The sequence below is a fragment of the Megascapheus bottae genome, chromosome 19 (assembly GCF_031878675.1).
Source record: "Megascapheus bottae isolate mThoBot1 chromosome 19, mThoBot2.hap1, whole genome shotgun sequence".
NCBI lineage: Eukaryota > Metazoa > Chordata > Mammalia > Rodentia > Geomyidae > Megascapheus > Megascapheus bottae.
The window spans coordinates 31,570,964-31,592,939 of NC_143527.1; the positions used below are offsets into that span (position 1 = coordinate 31,570,964).

Here is a 21,976-nt window from a genome sequence, read left to right on the forward strand (position 1 = left end):
AAGGATTTCCAAAACAGATGATATATGAGCTGTTTTGCTTTATTGATACTATGAATTGCAACATGCTGCATAAAAAAGAGTAAGAGAAGAAATTTTACGGTAAAGAAAAGAAAATCTACAAAATCATGTTATTTTCTTATTCAAAACCTAATCTAAAAGGTCCCCTTGAATGTTGTATTTATGCTACTTATCAGAGAATTTATATAACCTAGCAAAGAGTTCTCATTGTATCACGGCATTAAAACAAATTTATACACTGAAATCATTATGAAGCTTTCTGCAATGCCTTCTCAGAATAAACAGAATCCACTCATTCACATGAGATTTACCTCACTATTATGCACTTTAAAAGAAGGAGGTTGGGCCTCCAAATACATCTAGAAATAAAGATTCAATGAACTCTCTGAATATTCTCACTTTAGGCCTCAGTGACCTCTTAAATGCCAGGGTCTGATCCTCGGCCAGAGGATTTAGGATTCTTTCCAAATCTGCTGGTTTTGGTCCAGCAGATTATTTAGGAAATTCTCTCACTGGTCATGATCTACCTGAAAAATCCATCCATTTTGCCTTGAAGTCTGTCATACTATTGAGATATATAGTAACAGTCTAAATGCTAAGTATTTTAGACTTGGATTTAAATTTTTATGCCCTTTGTCACTCCTGCAACATGTCCTTACCAGCTGCTTATTTCACAGGGCCCATGAAATAATGAAAATCAGGAGAAAGTTCTGTCATCCCATTTTCATTTTGTATCTACTTTTGTTCTAAGCCATTCACTTTGCAGTCACTTCTGAATCCTGGAAAGAACAATACCAAGTTTAAGAAAATAACACATAAGGAGAGGTAGATCCTTGCAAGTCAGGGACCTCCCCCAACTACTACCACCTAAAAAATAGAGATGGCCCTGGAGCAGGAGAAATCACCTCATGGGCATCAGACTTTTCCCATCAGAAATGACAGAGGAAACAACTGCTTCAGAACTCAGGAGAACTAGAGCTCAAATACTGATCAGTCAGGCAACAACTCTATGTAGGACTATTTAACCATGCATAACTTTCTTGCTCCTAACCAGTTCTTCACCTGTTCAAACATGTAGCTTGTCTCTGAAACCTGAAGACGATTGAAGATGAGTTGAAGTGCCAACCTCACCTCTTCTCATGGCTTGTTCTTGCTGTCTTCAAATCTACTCTCTCAGCTCTTCAGCATTATCATTACTTTTTTAGCTTGGTGTATAAGGGTGAGTAGATAGACCTGACTTTTGAGATCTCAAGAATTTTGCTCTACAAAATTTAATTGAGTTAAGTAAAACCAGAGCATAAGTTTAATTGTAGCATAAAAAATACAACTTCATAGCTGGTCAACTTTCTGTAGTGCAAAAACTGTGACTGTCAACAGTAAAAAATAGTATCCCTTGTTTGGTTCCAATAAACTTTATTAATAAAATTGTGAGATTTGACCATTGTTAGATAAATAATATTCTATACTTATTCATTTCAAGTTTCAGAATCAGTTGGACTCACATAATATAACAGAGTTAAGTTCGTAAATGTCATCCCAACATGTTTACATCCCTTAGAACATTATTTTCATTATTACTAGTTATATTATCATAATCATTATTTATGAGTTTCTCTCTCTCTCTCTCTCTCTCTCTCTCTCTCTCTCTCTCTCTCTCTCTCTCTCTCTTACACACACACACACACACACACACACGCACGCACTCCCTTTTGCTATTTCTGTGTTACAGATGCATGGCTAATTTTTCTCCCTCAATTGTGCAGCTAAGGTTAATTTCTATGTGCATTTGAGAACAGTTAATGTTGTGGGAACTCAGGCAACCAGAAGAATGATAAAGTTTATGGATATTAATAAATAATAGTGTAATGTACTGTTGCTTCTCTCTGAGGCAGCAACACGGGAATGGGGAGGGACACACAGGGCCAGCCTGTAGTCCCCCGGGAGCTGAGCGAAATGGTAAGTATCGATGACCCAGCCCTCCCCCAATTACCGAGGAAGAAAAAACCATGCAGAGTCAGAAGCCGTGTTAACCATGAAAGCGCATCAGATCTCTCTGCTGATCTCTGCTGATCTGATCTGCTGTTCTCTCATGCTCTCCCTTTATTGCATCAGACAATAAGTTATATACTGTTGGGGTAAGAGAAGGTGGGAACTGGGAAGCTAGCCAATAGGAAGAGGGCCTCTGTGCTACCACTAAGGGTCTGGGTGGGGCTTTCAGGTACTGGGCAAGACAGGTGCAGGAAAGCGAGTGAGACCTACGCTGCTTCGAGACCCGGGAAGCTGCGGGGAGTTCAATCGAGTCACGTACACAGAGATGCCTTAAGAGAGGTATGCAAAGGAGTGAATGCCTGGCCAAAGCCCTTTAATTGCAACTGAGCCAGAATCAGGCCTCAGAGATGGAGGTCAGGCCCCAACAATGTACAATTTATAAGCATTTGTCATGTGACAAACACTAATCATGTGTTTACATATAAAACACATTAAGTTCTAGAATAGTAACATAAGTATTATCTTGTCTACCAAAAGAAGGAATTAAAACAGATGTATTAATTAAATAACCTTCCATGTTCAAACAGCTGACAAATGGTAGAGCCAACACACAAAACCAAGTAATACAGTTCTAGAGTCAACATTCTTAACAATTGCACTCTCTCGAAGATGCTGATAGAGTGAGGAATATGACTTTAGGAGATGCTCACATTGAGTAAGCAATAATGAAACTAGGAAATGAAACTTAAGATCCCTTGCAAATGATTTAATTACAAGATTATTTTGGGAATGGAGAATATTTATTGACTAGTGATTTTCAAATTATTTTGTAAGCAGGTTTGTAAGAACTTTGAAGTATATTTCTCAAAGATACTTGTTTCTTATTAGGGAATTCTAACCACAATCTTAGTTTTAAATATAATTTATAGCTCATCAGTGTTATTCAACATGTATGTACAATGCCATTATTTGTATTTAGATTATTACTGAATAGGTCCCTCTGAGGGAGTTCTGCTTTAAAACCAATTCTTAGGCACAGATGTGATGTCTCATAAGGAACACATACTTAAATTACAGATCTGCTGTTATTTTTTCACATTTAGCCAGGTACTACAATTATATTTCTGGTGACCAAATTTGGCAGCTTTCTTTCTATGAAAATGTAGAACACTCTTCCCAGAAAGAAGTTCAAAAAAGAAACTTTTGTATTTCACAAGATGTCTTGCACATTTGACATACGAAGATAAACTTTTTCTAGAGTTTGACAGGTGGTCTTAGTTCCTTGTCATAGTTCACAAGGGGATTAATCAGAGTCACAGGTCCAGAGGAAGAAAGAAAATCTTTTTCTTCTTTCTGGGCTCTCAGCTGGAACTCAGTAACAAAACACAGGTTAGTGAAAATATGTACAAGTCTGTTCACATGGGAGGAAACTCACATGAGAGTGACTCAAAGATCTTAGTTTATATTATTCAGAGCAAAATTATCAATAATTGAACATTGTACAATTCAAAGAATTGGATGGACCTCCAACTAAAAGAGGCTCAGGGAATTCAGCCATTAAACAATGGCAAACAGTGTTTAGATAGAAAGAAATGGAAGTGAGGGTCCAAAATCATTTTGATTGGTTACAGCTCAGACTGCCTTATTTGGACAAGGTCCAACACACTGGTTGAAATTTGGCATCTGCAATTGATTGAGACTTACTCCTTGTTCAAAAGTAAACTCTCAGGTGCAATTTTCTCTTAGCCTTACCTCCTGAGCTAAGTGGCAGTAGAGACTCAAAGTAGGAGCCAAATTTAGTTTTACAATATACTGATTTAGACTAAAGTAAGGGTTCCTATGTAAGGAAGACAAGTTGTGGAGAGGCATCTAGAGAAAGCATAGCAGACAAGGGTCTGCCATGACAGAAAGGGTCTTTCCATTGACAGAAATTCCTTAGAATTTTTAAATCATCCTATTCTTCTTAGTACAAAGACACCATTATAACTGGACATTTCAAAGGGGAAATTCATATTCTGTCTTCAGATTGTGTAGTTTTTCAAAGTAATCAAGCTAAAGGAATTGCTGTGGTAAGATGATATATAGAGAAGGGACATATTGTAGGCATCTCCACTGTCAATACTACCGGAAATAAGCTGATATAATATCACAACACCAGTTCATAAGGATTGGTCTATTTCTGGGGCCAGGATGTCTATCCCTAGTGGCACAATATGGAAACATTTTGCTGACCTCTGCAGAGAGTGCTTCAATGACAACTCAATCAAGGTGTACATAAGCACCTGGAAATGACATGTTTCACAAAGCAAAGGTCATGAGAGTAAAATGGGGACTTCAGGAGAGTGAAAGGAGGGTGAAGGAGGAAAGAGGGATAAAGTAATATAGGGTATATATGATCCAAGTGCTATATCTATATGTGTGTATATGTATATATGTATGGAAATACTATAATGAAGCTACTTCCCACTTGAGCTTTAATATACCTTAATAAAAAATATGATGTTATATTTCAGGCAATAGTCTTGTAATGTAATGCAAATGTCTTGCAATGTTACGTCTTTACCAAAATCTCTTAATTTTGCTAGTTCATGTAATTCCAATCTTCTAGTATGATTTATTTTAAAAAAATAAATCTACTTAACTAGCTGTTGAAACTGAATTGTTACAATTTCTTATCCATTGGGATTTTGCTTATATGCTCCTTTAATTCTTTCTCCTTTTGCTTTCTGTATTTTAAAACTTTACATCTGTGTTATTATTAGGCACAAACACATTTGTGATTATTGTGTATTGCTGAGAAAGTGACCTTTTAACCGGTATGGAATGTTTTCTATCTTTGGTGATTTTGAAATCCACTTTATCTAACAGTAAAATACTCTACCACTTTAGCCATTTCCTCTAGTTTTGTTTTTAGAAATTTTTTCCCCAGCTAGCATGTCACACTTTTGTCCAATTTGGCTTAGAACCACGACTTCTTCAATAACTCTTATTATAGGAATGAACCACCATGCCCACATCCAGCCTTCTTCTGTTTAGTACTTCTACAGTTTATCATTTTGTTTCATCTATTCTCCACTGGTCTCTGTCTTTATCCTAGATTACCTAGCTATTGGACAGGTGGGGCTTGTCTTCTTACCCATTTAGCAAGTGCTGGGGTTTAATGGAAGACACTGTAGAAAATACTTCAGCTTGGTGTGTACTGCATCTATTCCATCAGCTTCTCTACTCGTTCATCCCTCAGACCTTCTATTGTGTATTTTAGCCTATCAACACAGATCGTTCATGTCCTTGTGTGTAAAAATACACAAGATCTCCTATCAGCCTAGACAACCTTTCCATGAGGGCTAGAAGAGAGACGAAATACTTGCATTATTGAAAATGCACCAAGTCAGAATTTGATGGATTACTGATGGCCAAGAAAATGAAGGAGAGGAAAAGTCTCGTGTTTCCTTTGCAGCCAGACAGAGCACAGGTTAGCCACAGGATAAAGAAGAATTTTAAGTAAGTTAACCTTGGGTTAGTATAGCTCCTATAACTGGCGTGGCAAGGTCTGATGTTGGTCATTCTTTCTGCTCTAACTAGGGCTGCTGTAAGTGATTCTTCTGGCACTGCCCTTTGGCTGTGTGAGGCCGGGGGAGAAGAGAGGCTGCCAAGCCTCCTGAGATGAGGCTGAGCCTGGAGGAGCTCGCGCCCTGTCCACGCTCCCGCGCTCAGAAACCTGGACGTCACAGCTCGCTCGAGGCCTCACTGATCGTTGCTCATTCGCTGTGCCCGCGACTCCCGGAGTTGGCGGGAAACGGAAATCTCAGAGCCCAGGACTCTGACCACAGAGCTCAGACGCCTCTGGACGTTCACCATGGGCGCCTCTCTTGGCAAAACGGATCTGTTCCTGCGGGCGGACATTCCGGCCCAGAAGGGGCTTGGGAGTGGCGCCCCTGCTGCCTCCAGGCGGCCCTCGCCCTCCAAGAGCCTCCCCCTGCTCTCCTGGCTCCCCATCCCTCTTCTGAGAGCCAGCAAGAGGGCATCCCGCGGGCAGCCTGCCACTCCCTCCAGGCCTTTCCTCACCTCGCCTCGCAGACGCTATCTGCTCCAGCAGGCCCGCCATTCCCTCTTGGCCCCGCTGGCCGCTGTGTGCTGGAACAGCCGGCAAATGAAGGCTCTCAGCAGGAGGCTGAGCAGCGGGGTGACCCCGAGGGCCCCCCCTCAGAAGGGCAGACCATGGCCACCTCCAGCGCAGGAGCAGACCACCGGCTCCTCTGCACGGCCTGCGCCCTCCAGGGACGCCCCAGACTCCGGGGCAGAGGAGCCACTGGCCAAGCTCCTCCAAGACAAAGACACCAAGACCATAGCTGGAGGAGAGCAGGGCTCCGCCTCCGGCCCAGGACACAAGAGACGACTCCTGGAGGGCATCTGGGATGGAGAGCCATCGCGGAGGCCCGCGTCCTTGGAGAGAGGTCTTGCGGCCCAGGGCTCCCACCAGCCCTTGGAGGAGCGATCGCACCCATCTTCTGAGGGGTACCCGACCTGCGGGCGCACCGGGGACAAGCCAGGCTCCAGCCAGAACGGCCTGGCCTGTCAGTCTGGCTTGGCAAGAACCATGGCCCAGCCATGCAAGAGGCCAGGTCCTGTCTCCCTGTCCCAAACCAAGAAAGCCAGGGAAGAGGCGCCTCCTGGTCACCCCAGTTCTTCTGCCGCTGCACCGGCCCCGGACACCCAGGCCCCCACGGCCTTGCATGGAGAGGCCTCTGACAAAGCCCGAGGGTCCCCTGCCATCTCCCGCCGCGCCCAGCGCAGAGTCCGGTTTAGGATCGACAACCAGCAGCCTTCTGCCTGCGCCAGGCCCGGGCCCCCGTTCCCAGCTCTACCCGAGGGCCTCAGCTCCTGGTCACCGAGCGCCTCCAACACCTCCAGGGCCACCTCCAGCTCCACCCAGGCTGCAGCCACCAGACCTGCTGTGGGAATCGTGGGGTCCCCGACCTCGAGGTGGCTGTCAAGCACCTACACGGGGGCCGCTGTGGAGCTGGCCGCACACTCAGGCTCACAGCCTGATCCGAGGGAATCCACTACCGCCACTTCTACCCCTCCTCGGGGCATCTTTGGGGCCCCCCTGGACTTCGCTGCCGGCTGCCCTGGGTCTCTGGACTGTCAAGGCCATCTCTGCAAGCCTCGGGCCTCGCCCAGCTCGGTAGCAGCCACCTGTTCCAGCTCCACTGGCGTCCCCAGCCCGCTCAGCCCGTCGCCTGCCTCTGCCAGCAGAGAGGCCAGCTTGACCTCCAACCGCACCGCCAGGCCTGCCTTCCTATTCCCCTTTGCCTCCCGCAACAAGCCGGCTCTCCGCGTCCATCCGAGAGTCCGCACCAAGCTCGCCTTTGAGGACAAGCCGGTCCTGGCGGCCAGCTTTGGCTGTTCCCTGATGCTAAGAAAGCCTGAGGCCGCACACACACCGGCTGAGCAGGGGCCAGCTCCAGCACCGGGCCAGGCGGCCTTGGGCGGCCCAGGGTGGGCCACTTTGGGTGGTCAGGAAGGCCCCACCTCCACCTTCCAGGCTCCTGGCCACACCCAGGCCTCTCTGAGCCACCGCAGCACCTCTGGCTGTGGGGTCTTCTCTCAGGCCACCACCCGCACCTCCACCATTAGCACCAGGATTGCCAGCTTGTCTCAGGGCCTTTTTTCATCTGGTGGCTTGGCGGCCTCCACTATGGCCGCCCCAAACACCAGCTCCTCTTCTGGAGCATTCCGCTTCCCAGCCTCCATGTGCGTCGGCCATGGACCGCAGCCGCCTCTGCTGTGGAGCCTCCTCAGATCCAGTCAAGGCTCCAGGGCATTTGGGCCTTCGGGTGCAGCAGCCCCAGTCCTTGTCACCGGCGTGGCTCCACAGGGACTGGAAGCCCCGTGGCAGTACACTAGCAAAAAATAATCCCTGTCCCCTCCATTCCCTTCCCCCAAACAACCATCCCTTCCCTGAATCCGGACCTTGCACACCGCTAGGAAGAGCCTCGGGCACTCGGTGGAGTTGCACAAAGCCAGCTCAGCCTGGATCTCCGACTGCAGCTGGCTGGATTGGAAGTTGGCAGCCTGTGTCCTGTCTCTTCTGGAGGAAGTGGGCACCTCGAGAGTGAGCAGGAGGTCACAGGACAGAAGCAGCCGGATCCCTGACTTCATCCATCACCCAGGTGAGGCCGGGGAACGGAAGGAGCATGTGAGCACAGCGTTCACTGGCTCTCCAGCGTCTTTGTGCAGCGATGAACATAGCTAATGGTCCTTTCCACCTTCTCTGGGAAGTTTTGCTGGAGGTTAGGTTTCTGCTGTACATTTTATGGAATGAGATAAATGGGTCATTCCTAATCTTTACCTACTTGCAGTTGACTGCAAGAAGTGGTTCTCTTCCTTTGCCTCTTTTAGGGATACAAATTCCCCATTTCTCACTGTTTTATCCTCATATATCTCATATTGCATCTACCCCTGGTAATGACCATGAATCTCTGCTTTCTCCTGAATGCCTTCTGTGTGTTCATCTCCAGGCCCCTCTACCAGTTCAGAAGATAAAGGTTACTTGGTGGCTGGAGACATCCTGGCTGATCCAGGAAGAGATCTTCCCTCCAGGACAGAAGTTTTGGGTGCAAGAGGAATCCCATGGGCTGCTTTCAGTTCTTCATCTTTATTCAGCTACCTGCCACCAACCAGATGACATCAGCATCTTCTGTGGGATTGGATGGTTCAAGCCTTGTCCTGTAGCACTGTGGGACGCTCCTTTGAAAAAGAGCACAATGGTATGTGTGGAGTTGGCAGGGCCAGATCAAAGTGTGTTCCAACCCCTAGGCTTTGCTAATTGAATGTGGAAATCAGTGCCACATAGTGGTCACAACGTTGGCTCCTGCATTTCGGAAAGATGTTTTGACTCTTATGGGCTGATAACCAGATCTAATGCTGCTGAGGAAACAGAGACTTCCCCAACCCTTTACCTGCTTACATACAATGGGTGATTGAGAGTTCCCAGGGTGCAATCAGTAGTGCAGGACTGATGAACTTTGAAAGGTAGACCTTAGGTTTCATATCCTCTTCACTGTAACCCTCACAGATATTGGTTATCTTATTCTTTTGCATTTACATATTTTAAAACTTGCATACCTTGCTATTATTATAAGTAATTGCACTGTATTGGAAATCAGAGTACAGTAGATTTCAAATGCTCTTGTTCTTAACCCTAGATATGTTTTTACAATTCTTTCATATTGGCACTACTTTATGATTTACCTACTTTTTAAATAATTATTAGAAGTTAATCATTTGATTTAAATTTTTGCAAGTCCTGAGGCTTGGACTCAGGGGCTGAACAATGTCCTTGGGCTTTTTCAAGGCTAGAGCTCTACCCTCAAGACACACCACCACTTTTTCTGTGCATCTGGTACTGAGGAATCAAATCCAGGTCTTCCTACATGATATGCAAACCTGAATCACTAGGCCAAACACTGACCCACTAAGTTAATCATTTGTATCAGAGTCATATCTCACATTTGTTTTCAATTGTAGATATTTGCTATGATATTCTTTCTTTTTTAAAAATTTATTTATTTTTATTGTCAGGGTAATGGATAGAGGGGTTACAGTTACATTCACCAGGTGCATTATTTCTCACACACTGATAGCCCTTCTCATGTTTTTGTCCCCATTTCCCTGCCCTCACGCCCCTCCCAATCATCTTGTTTTCTCCCCTTCTCTTTCCTATTTCAAATAAACAAATAAATGTATATACAATGTGGCAGGTAACAAAGATACATAGCAATATGAGATTAACCAAAGGGCAGAAAAAGAGAAGAAAAATAACATAGTACATTAGGAACAACAATCACACAAGATAAAGCTCTTGTTTCCATATCTTAGAGATCCTCTCATTTAGCCTCATCATATATGACCTGAGTATCTAGGTTTTGAGCTATTGTTTTTTTCCATATCCTAGAATTATATTGTATATATGTTTTTTATTTCAATACACAGAGGGGTTACAGTTATATTCGCCAGATAGAGGGTGCATTACTTCTCACATATTGATATCCCTTCTTAGGTTTTTGTCCCCATTTCCCTCCCCTCTTCATTTTTCCCCTCCTGTTTCAAATGAACAGGTAAACATCTATATAATATGCCAGGTAATAATATGTGATTAACCAAAGGCAACACAAGAGAAGGGAGAAAAACATAATATACAAAGAGTAACAGTCACTTATAATTAAGCTCTTGTTTCCATGTCCATTATTGGCCTCATCCTATATGGCCTTATGTGTCTAGGGTTTGAGCTATTCTTTTTTTTTTTTTTTTTTTTTTTTTTTGCCAGTCCTGGGCGTGAGCTCAGGGCCTGAGCACTGTCCTTGGACTTTCTCAAGGCTAGAGCTCTACCACTTGAACCTCAGCACCACTTCTGGCTTTTTTCTATGTATGTGGTACAGAGGAATCGAACCCGAGTCTTCGTGAATGCTAGGCAAGCACTTTAACCACTAGGCCAAACTCCCGGCCCCTGAGCTATTCTTTTGCAGTGGTTCTCTCTCTTTTTTTGTGTGGTTGTCTGGTTTATAAGTAAATATTTTGTCTTGGAAAGTAGACTCTAGGTTTCATAGCTCCCATCTCAACTCTACAAACTTATTACAGTATTCTTTTACTTTGAGAGCATTTTAAGTTATTTTCTTACTATTCTATGCATACCCTTTGTGTTGGAAGGCAGACTTTAGATATCATACCTCCTTCCTTATGAATCTTGGATAATTATTACAACATTCAATATTTTACAATATGTTTACCATATTAAAATATTTTTTTTTGGCCAGTCCTGGGCTTGAGTTCAGGGCCTGAGCACTGTCCTCGGACTTTCTCAAGGCTAGAGCTCTACCGCTTGAGCCTCAGCACCACTTCCGGCTTTTTTCTATGTATGTGGTACCGACCAATCGAACCCAAGTCTTCGTGAATGCTAGGCAAGCACTTTACCACTAGGCCAAACTCTCGGCCCATATTACAATATTTTAAAGGCTTGTATCCTATTTACAATTTATAGGTGCGTCCTTTGGGTGTTAGAAGTCGGATAAACTGCCTAGACCACTGCCTAGACCACTCGTTCTCAGCTCTAGATACCTGTGTGGTCTGCAGGAATTGGGCACCTTGAAAAGGTGCAGGTCACAGAACAAAAGCAGCTACATGTGTTTGGTTCAACAGTCAGCCAGGTGAGCCTAGGGAACCAATGGAGCAGTGGTTTACAGAGGTCCCTTGTTCTTCTGAGTCTCTGGGTAGAGTAGAACTTGGTTAGGTGGGTCTCCCCATTTTCTTAAGAGCTAGAAGGTGAGAGTCTTTGCTGGGGGTTTGGTGCCAGATGTATAGTTCATGGGGTGCGATAAATAGAGCATTGCTAAACTTTACCTGCTTGGATTGATTTTAAGAAGTGATTCTCTTCCTCTGGCTCCTTCAGTAATGTAATTTCCCCATATCTTGCTTCATTGTGTTCTCCATTGCATTTATTCCTTGGATACCAGTGAATCTTGCATTGATTTTTTTTTTTTTACCCAACAGGTGAAGCTCCGCTTTCTCGTGCACGAAGTCTGGGTGTTCATCTCCAGCCCTCACTGCCAGATCAGTATCTAGAGGACCTTTGGTGGCTCACAACATACGGGCAGAGCCAAATGGAGACTCTGTCTCAAGGACAGAAGCTGCTGCAGCAGGCAGGAGGTCATGAGATGCTTCCAGTTCTGCCTCTTAACCCTATCTGGATGGCATTTGCCTCACAGGGATTATAGGGTGCAAACCTTATCCTGTGGCACAGTGTGATACCCACATGTGCTGGTCCTTTGCATATAAGCTGAATGACATGTGTGGAGGCTTTGGGGCAGGTCCAGACTTAACTGTCTCCAGACTCCTAGGTTTGGTTAATTGCATGTGGAAACTCGGGCCATGTGATTGCCACGATGTGGCCCCTGAAGTTTGAAATGGCGTTTTGAATCTTTAAAAACCCTTGTATTCAACTCTATGTATTTCTAATATGAAGTTTTTGCATTGGAAATATTTTATCATTTGTATTCTGTTCTATAAGTATTATAAGAAAATATTTTCTGTTGGAACTTAGACTTTAGGTTCATGTGACCTTCATTCTCAACTCAAAATTAATTACAAAAACATTTCTATGGATAGTATTTTCAATATAAACATATTATTCTATGTAATGCATTTTGGTTGATGTCAGATTTTAGAGTGCACATATACTTTGTTCTCTACTCTAGATATTTACAGTATATATTTTTTGTACATTGGCAATGTTTTAATGTTTGCATTCTACTCTATATAAGTAAATCCTTTGTTTTTGTTATTAGATTAATCCTCAAAGTTTTTGTGACATAAATATCACTATATATGTGATGACCACATATATAGTTTGTATTGTAGAATGGCATAGAGATTGACAGGGGAGAGAAGGTAACCTATGCCACTAAAGCTCACTCTAGCTTCATAGTCCCAAAGGCAATCCTTTTTCCTTGGTTCCTGGGCTTGCTCTAAACTTGCCATTGATTTTAATAAAAATTCATAAAGTTAAAATATTATCTTGTTTGTTTAAATCATCTTTCCCATTTGCATGTGGATCAATATTTCATTTCTAGTTGAATGTTTTGAATTTTCAATTGGTTAGAAAATCCTTTCTCTTTCTCTTGGTTTTGTTTTTGTTTTGTGGGGAGAGATGGAGGAAGGGGGGAAGGAACAGATGTCTTGTGGCTTAAACTCAGGGCTTAGATATTTTCCCCAAATTTTATTGTTCTAGGCTAGTACTCTACTAGTGTGTTTGTGGTTACTTTACAATTAGAGTCTCAAAGGCTTTGCTGCATGGGTTATCTTCAAACCACAACCCTCAGATCATAGCAACTGAAGTAGCTAGTTATACCAGATGAAGACCTTTTCCATTTGTATGCTAGCACAATTGGGTATAGAAATCTAGCTTCCCTATATCTAGGCAAGCCAGGAACTAGTGGCTCATACATGTAATTCTAGTTACTCAGGAGGCCGAAGTCTCTAGTCCCAAGATTCTCAAATCTAGTTCCCTGACTACTGAGAATAGAAAAATTAAGGAAGGTAGACCAGCAAGTCCAAAGTACCTGAGTTCCCGTATATCAGTTGTGTTACATGTAATCTGCAGGAGTTCTACACAAAATTGCGTCTAAATACATTTATAATTGCTATATCTTTTCCTTGGTTTCTTCAGTGACCCTAAAAACAATGACACTACCTTTCTTCCCAGTTCCTCACCACTCCCAATTGTAACAAAGCTCTGTTATAAATTGGTAGAGCATTATCTTTAACAATGTTGATAATCTTTAAACCATGTTGCTCAGCATGACTACATTAAAGTATTATGTAAATTGGGTCTATTATTTCTTCCTTTTTGTATATAAAGGGAGGATTGTTTAGAATGAGTTGCAGTGAAGATTGATTAGACATTATATCCTATTATACAACAATAGTAATTAAGGCTCATTTAAATTCCCACAGACATATGACAAAAAGTGCATGTTTAATGAACAGTATTGGAATTCTCAAATAAAGAAAAAAAGGATATGAGAACATCTTATGGTCTTAGGGCTTTTAGGTAAAAAATCGATTAAAACTAACTGCAACCAGAGAGTGACATGTATCTTCATTAAAGAAAAAACGTCATCTTTCCCCTTTTCCCATAAAAAACACATTGTAAAAAGAAAATGAAAATTTTCTCCTAGTACATCAAATCTGTGTTGCTATTATACAACTTATTTATTTTTGATTGCTTGTAGAACTATTAAAGATTATTTCAATGTATTTCTCAAATAATTTCCCACGAATCTTTTGCAACCCAATTCTATAATTTTCCTCTTATGGGGGGCAATCTCTTTTAATGGACTGTGTATTATTTTTATTTTTCTTCACATGAACTTAAATGCAGAAGACATTTTTCATATTTACAAATGCTCCTCTCAAAAAATTTGAAGCTCTGTAGTTGATTCCTAATAAAGAGAATACAGTTGTCAGAAGATAAGTATAATTTACAATGTATTTGTGAAATGGGGAGTATGCCAGGGCTAAATTCCCTTCAATAAATTATTGTTGACATTAAAAATCCAAATCTAAATTTTTTGCATCTGTATAATTATATGCAAGTAGGCTGGATGTCACACTTCTAACTTTTCCCTTTGCAACTTGGAACCCTGAAAGATAACGTATGACTATATCTGTAAGTTCTCTTAAGTAGAACCCATTGAAAAATAAATCATTTTAAAATAAAAGATTTATGATCTAGGTTACATCCAAAGTGAATCACTTTTTGTTTAGTAAGGAATAGTATAGCCCACACGGGATTTAAAACACATAAAATCAATGAATGGCTCGTTGAGAGTATGCTGCAAATTGCTGTAAGTCAAAAATAAATTATTAGACAAATGGATAAAGGACTTGAACAAGTACTAACCATTCAACAATTTAATAAATAAATACCTCATCAGTTATTATGAAAACTATAATCAAAAGCGATTCATTGTTAAAGGAAATGCTGCCTTACTAAGTATTAATATAATATGGGGACCAAGAAGTTGTAAACCTGGTAAAGTTTAAGTTGGATAAACATGGTAGAAAATTCCTTCACATTGTCTACTAAAATAATAGCTAAAAAGTGACATTACTTATGGATATGAATGAAACATAATGCTCGGCACTCAGAACCAGAGAGAGAGTGATTATGGCAGCTTTTCATTTGATTGCCAAAATTATAAAAAATAAAGGCACCAAATTTATTTATTCACCAATGATAGAACAGATAAATTCCACCAGGCAAAAAAAAAGGATGAATTGATGATAGATGGAAAATCATGAATAAAATTATAACAAGCCCTCAAACAGTAGAACAGTCGTAGGAATTCTATCTAAATGAATAAAAGCAACATCTTACAGCATTAAAGTCAGAGTGGTGAATAGTCACTACATTCTTTCTTAAGGAGATTCATGAGAATGGCTTTGGGGTGAGGAAAAGGCCACTCTTTACCTGGAGATGATTATTTAGGTTTTCATTTTGTAATCAGTCATCGAGTCCTACATTTTGGGTTTATACACTTCTCTCTCTGCTACATTTCTTTCTGCAAAATGGGGAATATTACAATGATAAGATACAATATACATGATAAAAATTATTTCTTGTTAATTCATTCCAGATGAATGAAGAATGACGATAGCAATAACCTTCTCACAGTTCAGCAGAAGTGATTACTTTCCTTCCTATTGTAAGAAAATATAAATTTTAACAATGATTTGATTGAGCTGCTAATGATACAAATAGCTTGCAACCAATTCTTGATAATAGATAATTAAAACAATTTCCTCTATTCTCTATGCAACAGATATTTGAAATGAGAATGTTGCAACTTAAAAAAATTATCATTTGAATTGTAATTTTTAAATAGATAAGAGGCAAATTCAACTCTTTCTGTTAAAGAGAGGAAAGGCTTTTTCCTTTAACAAAATAGAATCATGAGTAAATATTGAAAACTGAATAAATACAATAAAATATATCAAATTTTAACTACTTATGAAATTTTTTGTAAATCCAAAAATGCAACTAGAAAAATAAAGTTCAATTGTTGTACAATTTTACTGGTAACAAAACAGTTTTCAATTGACATATCAATCCATGGTTTCTAATATTGACTTCAAAAATAAGGCAAACAATATTCTATTTTTCGTCCAAGAAGGAAGACAGAAACAATTGGAACAACAGAATAGATAAAACCCAAATAATTTATTTGGAAGAAAATTTAAAATATTTGAGATTCAAGAGCTGAAAAAAATTTAAAGGAAACAGAATAAGGTATTGTCAAACCTAGGGAATGTCTGAAATGAAATGAATAAAATTTAATGAAAGGTGGGCTCTAAAAATGAATAATTGATAACTCATTGAGGAAACAGAATAATATTTTTGTCACACACTAAAAGCTTCTAAATGAGCTTAATTGAGAGAAACTAAGCCTTATTTGCGTGACAGAAATAATGTCAGGAAGGATGACTAAACAGATATAGGAAAAAATGAAAGATACCAGGCACAGTCTTGGAGAGATTGTTATAAAATAGGTGTGTTCAGGAAAGTAAATTCTGGCTTATTGTCTGATCACCTTATGTGATTATCATTTTTAAGAGTCCCTCATTTTTCCTGAGAGAGAAAAATAAGTACAAGTTAGCTCTATTTTCACTACAAACCTTCAATCTCTAGTGAAAATCAAGTGTCAGGCATAGAGCTCTTAAGTGACAGCTAGGAAGCAGCAAAACACAACTTTCCAACATCTGAGGTTATTTTCCTAGTATTTCTTGGAAAGGTCTATATGAGGATACTATTTATTTGATACTGTGAAATCAAATTAGCATGCTTTGAATTTTAAAAATATTACGGAATCTGCTTCCTAGAATTTCAATCATTTATTCTAAAATGAAGCATAAAAACAGAATCATGGAGGTAATGGATGTGACTTTCAGTATGATTATGTATAAGCAACTGTCCTTACTCTACATACATAATCTGTTTTCTACAAATATTTACATTACACATTACAAGAACACAGATGAACCAAGAAAGGCTCATAAAGATTTAGCGATCTTTGGAGAGAAACTTGAGGTTAACTGCTGGAATAAAATTGAAAACATATCTGTGTGAGATTTCTTTTTCTACCACTCACTATTATTTGATTCTATTTTTCTACAAACCAGAGAATGAAATCCACATCTATATGAATGATCATAGTAGCCATATATGAGACAAAAAATAACCTCTGCATGTTTTAACTTTTCTATGAGATTCCTGCTGCTTTTATTTGCAATTTGGAGTGGAAAGACCAAGAAGTAATACAAATTTTATCAAATGAAAAAGCCATCACAATAATTGCTAAGGCACGGAATATCTTGGTAACCTACAGAAGGAGATCCAGAGGACAGTTCCATTTATTTTTTGTTTTTCCCTAGTGACAATTGCTCAGGTCTTACAACACAAAGTCTAAGCATCAATGATATGTTATTTTTAATTCTGGTTCTAAAATGTAAGAGGTGATACAATATTTTTAAAATATTGATTTAATATCATATGTTATAATCCTAAACTACTATTTAGTGTTGATGTCAAAATATTATTATTTGACAAATACACACTAAGGATATATTCAGTATCAGGCAGTGGCATACTTCTTGGGGCTATTAAGGGAAACAAAAAAAAATCAAATAACTTGAGGAGATTATGAATGCTATTTCTACTTCCCTAGTTTCAATTCTTTAAGCATGTCCTGACCTGCAAATCAGCACATCCCATTCACCTGCATGGCAGCCACTCCTACTTCCTCTACTGAATTAATACCTACTTATTTTTGCTCATTTCGTGAGCAAAGCATTCGAATCTCCAGTTCAAATTTGTGAGAAGGATTAACTATGTGTTCAGTCCTTGAAGATAATTTTGCAAAAAATAACAAATGATTTAGTAAAGAAGATTTTAAATAGGTAATCTCATTATCTCATTACATTATTAGGATCAGGATGTGTTCCAACTGTTTGAAAAGTCTTTTCTTAACTTGATTATCATCTTACCAATAGGAAACAACATCACTGCTCCATAGCCATCACAGAACTTTTATTTATTTAGCTAGCTATCATGAATGTCTTCCACCTTTTTTACATTGAATTGCAAACACTTGAGTTTCACCTTGACAGTATTTAGGGAACATGGTCACAAAATACATCACTATACCATTATTACTTTTAATGGTAAAAGTATAAAGCTTTATAAAAGAAGAAAGGTTTATTTGGACTTTGGTTTGTACATTTCCATTCAGAGTTGGTTGACTGTCATGTCTGGTTCTACTGTGAAGTTCATTAATGCAGGAATGCCTGGTGGGGCGACCTCCCATTGGCTTAGAGATGAAAGACAGAGAATCAAAGGGACCATGAAAGGCACCCCATTAAAGACTTTACCACCTCTCTCTAAGCCCCATTTCCTGAGGGGTTGCAAAACATTGCTAAAGCACTACAAGCTGATGACTGCACTTTTCACTGGTGGAAGTTTTCAGGAAATGTCACAGTAGCATGATGACATTGGAGAAAACAAGAAAAAAGAGGAATCCTGGGCTTCCCCTTTCTCCTCCAGGTGAAGATGGCAATTATGTTGTCCTTAATCCTTAATGTATCATTTTACCTCTCATCTCTTTTGCTGTCCCTTGGTTTTCTCATATTGTTACAGTATTTCACCTGGTTATCTGATATATTGTATGTAAGCTTATTTGCTTATTTGAAATAGAATAGGGAAGGGAGGAAAACAAGATGAGGGGTTGGGGTGGGAGGAGGGAAATGGAGACCAAAACATGAGAAAGGGTATCAATATATGTGAAGTAATGCACCTTCTATCTGGCAAATATAATGCAACCCTTCTATTAATTACAATAAAAAATATATGGAAAAAAAGAGGAATGCTGGGCTTCACTTTCCCTTACTCCTCCACACGAAGATGGTAATTATGCCTATCTGGCTTTGCTTGAGTCATAGCCTAAGAATCTCATGAGGTCTTTTCCATAGAAAAATTATGTCACATAATAACAATGATACACAATATCACCCTTACATCAATGGTTCGTGTCTATACTCCTAGGTACTTGGGAGGCTGATATTTTTGTGATTTGTAATTTGGGGACAAAAACTCAAGCACAAGAAAGTCCATGAGACGCTTTCTCAATGAACAACTAGACATACTGGTCCAGAGCTGGTATTCTAGCTAGCACTTAGAAACCTACCAGAAAGGGCATCATTGCAGTCCGAGATCCTGACCCTATTTCAAAAATAAACAGTAAAAGTCGGGGCTAGAGTATGGCGCTGTAAAAGTCCTTACTGAGATTCAAGCCTCAGCACCAATAAAATAAAATGACAGCATGTAACATTTTCCATTTTTTTGACTCTTAATGTTGGAAGGCTTCTCTGACACAAGAAACTTACATTAAACAGTTATAAATGCTTTTTCTCTTGTTATTCCATCTTTTAGGAACTCTGTCTGGAACCTAGGGATGAATGAGGTAAGAACTATATTTTTCCTGTACAACCATCATAATCATGATTTAAGTACTTGTCTATTGTGCCATCTCCCAAGAAGCATTCTTTGACCCCTAAATCTTCTGTCATTGAAAATAAAACTCAGGGGCTCAGAAATATTTTTGTACAGATCAGTTCTATATCCCCGGTGCTTAGAACAATACCCAGAAGAGCTCCTCAGTAAATGGTTGAGAGAATGAATACTCCTTTAAAGTCCCTAGGGTACTTATGTCAGCTTACAGTTGTCCAAGAATTGTTTACAACTTTGTGTGTATCCCATCTGGATACCGACTAGGTTGCATTCACTTTACTAACAAAATTAAGCACAACAGCATGTGTATATATAATCCATGCTATTCTTCTGCCTGTTGATTTGGAATATGCACAATGTTCAAAGACTAATTGGTGGAATTAAAGATTGCAATTTTATAGTATAAAGTTATAATTCCTATAGTATAGGGAACATTGGAGATTCATGAAATATGTTAGTAATAAATTGAAGATGAAAGAAATTATTTTGAATGGGGATAAATCAAAGAGAATACATGTTAATATAAGAAAATGCATATGGCAACTATGATAAAAATAAGCATTTTACAAAGGAACATTTAGACTAATTTCTTAATAACTGAGATGCAAAAAGCTAAAATTTGGAATCACCCTTTCTGTAATCTTGAAATCCTATAAATTTTATATTGCTCTCCTGTGGTTTAATTAATGATATAGACATAACGAAATAACATTTGGTATCTTCATTTGAGACAAGAATTGTCAGCTTCTCTATGTTCAGAACTTTAAAAATTGTAGTTAAAGATTTATAAACAACATAGAACTACTCTATACACAGAGATTTAAAATAAGAAAAACTATAAGAGATATAACATGGAGATATGACAAGACAGAATGTCCGACTACTAATACGCAACATAGAATTTCTAGTAAATTTCTACAGGCATTGTTCCTGATAAAATTAGAAAATAAATTATATTATGCACATCCTATTTTTGTACTGTTAATCAGAATTTTTATTAGTAAAAATGACTCCATTGATAAATGTGTGAGAAGTAATGCACTACCTGACAAATGTAACTGTAGCCCTCCATAAAGTAAAAAAATAGTATAGTATTAATTTAAAATAGCATATAACTTTTAGCTACTGTATTTTCCCACTCTAAGTGTAGAAGACTCTTAGACCAAAAATCTCTTTTTTATTTTTAAACAGTAAGCTAATTATGATGAGACTCTTATGAAACTTCTGGGAGCTAGGCTTCCTAGTCCTAGAATATATAATGTTTTTACTGTTCTGGAAGTCTAGACCAGTACTATTTGTATTATCCAAAACATAAGAATAAACAATTTATCCATTAGTAGAGAAAAGAAAGAATTTGTTGCAAGTCTGCATCATACTTATATAACACTACTTATTAATCAGTGAGAATACACAAAAGACAAGCATGTGCAGGAATGAATCTGTAAAACTTGCTGAGTGAATGAAGCCAGCCAGTATGTTGTAGAAGATAAAAGATTCTATTTATACAACTTTCTTAGGTGGTAAAAAGAACAATACTGATAGAGTTGGGTATTATTGATAGGAAGAGTGCTACCAGACAAACAATACTACAGGAGCTTCAAGGTCTACAGTTTGACTTTGGAATTGTATTGTGCATCCACATTCAGAAACTTTTCCCTATTCTTCACTTGGGATGCATGAACTTTTACTGTGTGTACATCTTTAATTAAAATTTACCCTAAATGTTTTATTTAGAGAGCATAAAGATGCTAAACACATTGGCAAACCTTTCAAGAAAGATCCCATTTCTGACTTAAATGTTGTACACACCTTTATTCTATTCCAGTTTTGTGTGGTTCAAAGTAAATTCAATAACTATCCATATATTAGTTATTTCCAGAATTTTCCCAATTAGTTTATGTACATAATCATAGCCAGTTCCTTTGAAAAGGGATTTTTAGGATGCAGATAAATTTAGATATTTTTGATGAACAGAGTATGAATCCAGATAAGGCTAGTTACGTTTTTATTCACAGTTCCCAACAATGCATGAAAAGCAGCAATTTTGACCTCAGATAAAGGTAACCTAATTTTGCTTGTACCCTTGCACTTTCCTCAGGGGAGCACAGTTCTAATAACACTCAAAGTCTAAATTTACTAAGTTAAACTTTTTACTAATTTTCTACTGCAAGGAGATGGGGAATATTTTATTTAGGGGAAAAAGAACTATGACATTATGTCTGTTGTAAATAAAACAATGTCATTTTTTAATGCAACAGCAAACTATAAATTGAAAAAACAACCAGTTTGCCTGGTTGGAGGCTCCATATGGAAACACTGAGTCATTCAATCTGTCAACAAACATTTATTGAACATCCACATTGAGCTAACCACTTACAACACTGAGAATGCACAGGCAAACACAAGCTCATTACCTGCTTTCAGGAGCCATTCTGAGGAAGGACTATGGACAGGTAAAAAACAAAGCTAGTTGAAAGGCTAAATCAAAGCACTGAAAAAATCTAAATATTTAACTTACCACTTGATGTATAAAAAGCATTTTCACCATGTAATGTAATATAAACGTTTTATTGAATATCCTTATGTTGGAGTTCTGTACTCAATGTATTGCTTTTACTCATAAGAGTAAAATATAAATGCCTAGAAAACTGGGAAATCTATCATGTATTAATGTATTTTTTTTTTACCATCCAGTGAGTTTGGTTGTAGATTTTTAGGCACATTGTAGCTATCACAAATGAAGGAAGTCATACAACCTATGTTCCTCTGGTTCTAGCTTAATTGACTTGATATGGATTTTCCAAGTCTTAATATTTCCTTATGAATAATACAATATCTTTCTTGCTG

General features: G+C 39.1%; 1 long non-coding RNA gene across 1 annotated transcript; it reads left to right on the plus strand.

Moving 5' to 3' along the window:
* Positions 1–7,810: 7,810 nt before the first annotated feature.
* On the plus strand, positions 7,811–11,968 carry LOC150049801 (uncharacterized). Its single transcript, XR_016538887.1, has 4 exons — positions 7,811–8,180; positions 8,529–8,777; positions 11,048–11,213; positions 11,557–11,968. It is a non-coding gene; the product is annotated as an uncharacterized LOC150049801 (long non-coding RNA).
* The last annotated feature ends 10,008 nt before the right edge of the window (positions 11,969–21,976 follow it).